We start from the raw sequence: 4,295 nt of genomic DNA on the forward strand, positions 1-4,295 counted from the left end.
TCTCGCAAGCCTGGTGACTTTCAGGAGCTCTGTGCTGAGGAAACTCTCAGACAAGTGCCATTGCTAGGGGGCGGCTTTGGTTTTCCCTAATACCTTGGATGAATGTCTCTCTGACTGGCTTTCTGCTTCACACTGGGGGAGGGAAAGGCAGAGGGAGGAGCTAAGGGCTCTTTATAGCCCAAATACATTCATTATATGCAGGCAAAAAGATTCTTAGACATCCCCCCCCCAACTCAAGCTAACACTTGTGCAGAATAGCTTTTTTTAAGGTGGCTGAAGTCACCTTTTGATTTAATTTGCTTTATGGCGAACACTTAACAGTGGGCATTTTTAGGCCATTGTACCCACTGTGGCATGAGAGAGGTCTGTGTTTAGAGGTTGCTTTACTCATGACTAAACTCCTATGTGGAACAATCATCCTGTGCGTGTCTGTGTGTGTGTAGATTGTCACACGTGACAACTGTATTTGTGGGGTTTTAGTCAGATTTGGCCAGAGCATCCCAGTGTGTGCAGTGCAAATGTGGATGTATAATTGTCATGCATGACAAACTGCATGTAGGTACCAATAAAGAGGAGCACCTTCCGGGCAGAACTTGTATGTCATGTGAAGTTTTTCCTTTCCTAGGCTTCCATTCTCTCTGCGTAGTAACAATTTACACCATTGGGGTTACGGGGGAATACAAAGATAGCATCTTCTTGGCTATTGAAATCCTCACAGAATGGGTATTTTCTGCTTCCACAAGTGGTTTAGAATATTCTAGAAATGATTGTGGTATCAAAATATGCCCTTGTATTGGCTGCTGAAAGGTAAGTCTGCCACATAAACACTGCCCCTAGCATATTGCACACTGCGAACATGATATCCAGTGCTAGAAAAGACTAGGGGTGATATAATTAAGAATGTTAAAAGTGCTAATTGAGGACTTATGTGGAACAGCAAGAAAATTCTCTTTAGTTAAAGAACAATTTTTAAAAACTCTGAAAACTAGATAACAGTATCCCAGATTGCATTGGGGAAGAGAGGGAAAAGCTGTTCTTTTGTCATGACTCATAAGCTGTGTCACAGGCACTGTCCATGAAAGTATAATGCTAGAAAAGAGAAGAATCAAGTTTTCTCAATGATAATGAAAGTTCAGTTGGAAGGCAAAATGTGAATCTTATGTAGCTAATCGCATTCAGGAGTGCAGTGATTTACTGGGGGAAATGACATGTATGTTAAACATGCTTGAGACATCAAGGTTTCAAGCCTGTGCTGGAATTCTGGGAGTACAAACTGAAATCTATAGGAGCACTTGCAGAAGCTGCATGACTGTTCGAGTTACTTCTGGTAAATATGCACTGGGGCAGTAAATGTGAGTTGTACTGTAAGTTGCTCAGTACACTCAATGCTGTGTGAATCTGCTCTGCCTATATTTTCAGCTTGGCAATTTGGCTACAGAAGTTGGCCCTGCAAGGCATTAAGTCAGGCAGAAGTATTTTAATTGCACTGGGTGAAGGTTCTCGTTTTACACCTCAAGCACATATTATAACCGAAGTGAGTACATTACAAATTTGGGACATCTGACATACTGCATTGCTATGACCCTTGTTGACATCCGAGTCAAAGCATCCATTTTCCTTTGTCACAGCCTGGTTGCTAACAATGGGAGCTAAATAATAAACTATCATTGTAGCTTTCTTAGCATTTGTGCCCTTTTAAAGATCAGGTTGCAAAATTAACCCAGAAATCATGATGAGAAAATCCCAAACATGAAATGATAATGTTCATGCCTTGATGCTCCTAGGGCCCTTTAATTTTTTCTTCGCTTCTGTTTGCTGTGGGGCAAACAGGAAAGTTTTACTGCAGGCAAAGGAAGAAGTTGGCTGAAGAACAGGAGGCAAGGTAGATGCATCTTCACATATCACTGCAGATCTTTTTCAAGCTACAGACCTAATCTCTGGCAACAGTGCAAACCCCCCCCCATCTCTTGCAGGTACTGTGGACATGGTCTGTTAGTGCTGCTGCCCTTCTTTAACACAAGCAAAAACGTAGACCAGGGTCCCCGCCAAGGGATGCCAGCCTCCAGGTGAGGCTGGGGATCCCTTGGAATTACAGCATCTCCATACTACAGAGACCAGTTCTCCTGGAGAATATGGATGCTTTGGTGGACTCTGTGGCATTGTATCCCACTGATGTTCCTGTCCTCCCCAGGCTCCACCCCCAAATCTCCAGGATATTCCCAACCCTCTGCTGGTGGCCATGGGTGACCTGGCAACCCTATCCCCAACCCTTTTGAGCCTGCAGGCGCTTTCGGCATTCTGACACAGGGTGATGAGCCTAACTACAAAATGGCCACCGCAAGAGGCACAGCCAGCCGCAAAATGGACACTGCAGGAGGTAGAGCCAGCCACAGAATGTCAGGGAGTGAGGGTATGCATAACAATAATAGTAGGTCTTCGACATTTCAGGAAGAAGCTCTGTTTAACAGGATTTTAAAATGAACATAGGCCCCGGTCACACGGAGAATTAGGTACGCGGAGGGGACGGATTAAGGGTGGATCAAACCGGCGCGATCAGACTCCAACATCTGGCAAGTGTCGCGCACCCGCCCCTAACCCATCACATCCGGCCGAAAACGCGGATCGAAAAGGTACTAGGGAAAATGGTGTACCTATCGGAAGATCCGCAGCAACGGCAGGCGTGGGATTGCAGATGTGCCGGCAGACCCGTGCATGCGCACTAACGCGGGACCGCCGTGTTGCCTCGCTGGGACTACGCCATTGCCTCCCCAGTGTGATTGGGTGCCGACAGAGGGAGAACGGAGCCGCGGGGGAGCGTAAGATCGCGCTCCCGTGCTTCTTTTAGCTCCGCCTCTAAAATGCCTCCCTTCCAGTGCGGATTTTCCCACTCGTGTGACCGGGGCCATATTGTTTTAAAATATTTTCTTGCATTACACACAGCTTATTTTCAGCCACTCAGTGAAGATCCTTGTGCTTTGGTGGCAGGTGCTCAAAAAAGAAAACATTTGGAAGAATCTGCTCAGCCAATCAGACTGCCAGTAGCCCTTCAGAAGCTCACCTGGGCAAAAGTGCTATCTTGCCCCACCCACTTTCTAAAGCCACTTGGCAGATGTCAGGAAAGGTGCTGGTGGGCGCCATGGTATCTGCAGTCATTGCATTTGGGGGGACGCCTGACATAGATAAAAGACTAAGAGAAAACATCATCCTACACAAGAGTTCCCCCCTCATGGATCACTGCCTTGTCGTGGCGAGGGGGCTTGCGTGGTTTGATGAAGCTGTGGGCTATGCCGTGAAGGGCCACCCAAGACGGACAGGCCACAGCAGAGAACGCAGACCAAGCGTGATCCCCTGGAGAAGGAAATGGCAACCCACTCCAGTATCTTTGCCAAGAAAACCCCATGGACAGTATCAAAAGGCTAAAAGATATGACGCCAGAAGATGAGCCCCTCAGGTCGGAAGGTGTCCAATATGCTACTGGGGAAGAGCAGAGGGCAAGTACAAGTAACCCCAGAAAGAGTGATGCGGCTGGGCCAAAGCCGAAAGGACGCTCAGTTGTGGATGTGTCTGATGGTGAAAGGAAAGTCCGATGCTGCAAAGAACAGTACTGCATAGGAACCTGGAATGTAAGATCTATGAATCAAGGTAAGCTTGACGTGGTCAAAAATGAGATGGCAAGACTGAACATCGATATCTTAGGAATCAGTGAACTAAAGTGGACAGGAATGGGCGAATTTAACTCAGAAGACCATTATATCTACTACTGTGGCCAGGAATCTTGTAGAAAAAATAGGTGTGGCCTTTATAGTCAACAATAGAGTGAAAAGGGCAGTAATGGGATACAATCTCAAAAATGACAGAATGATTTCGGTCCGATTCCAAGGCAAACCATTCAACATCACAGTAATCCAAGTCTATGCCCCAACCACTGATGCAGAAGAGGCTGAAGTGGACCGGTTCTATGAAGACCTACAACACCTCCTAGAACTAACACCAAAAAATGATGTCCTCATCATCATAGGGGACTGGAATGCTAAAGTAGGAAGTCAAAAGGTAACCGGAATAACAGACAAGTTTGGCCTTGGAAAGCAAAATGAAGCAGGGCAAAGGTTAACAGAGTTTTGTCAAGAGAACACACTGGTCATAGCGAACACCCTTTTCCAACAACCTAAGAGGCGACTCTACACATGGACATCACCAGATGGGCAACACCGAAATCAGATTGACTATATAATTTGCAGTCAAAGATGGAGAAGCTCTATCCAGTCAGTAAAAACAAGACCTGGAGCTGACTGTGG

Source organism: Gekko japonicus, unplaced genomic scaffold (assembly GCF_001447785.1).
Source record: "Gekko japonicus isolate JY-2015 unplaced genomic scaffold, Gekko_japonicus_V1.1 scaffold385, whole genome shotgun sequence".
Taxonomy (NCBI): Eukaryota; Metazoa; Chordata; class Lepidosauria; order Squamata; family Gekkonidae; genus Gekko; species Gekko japonicus.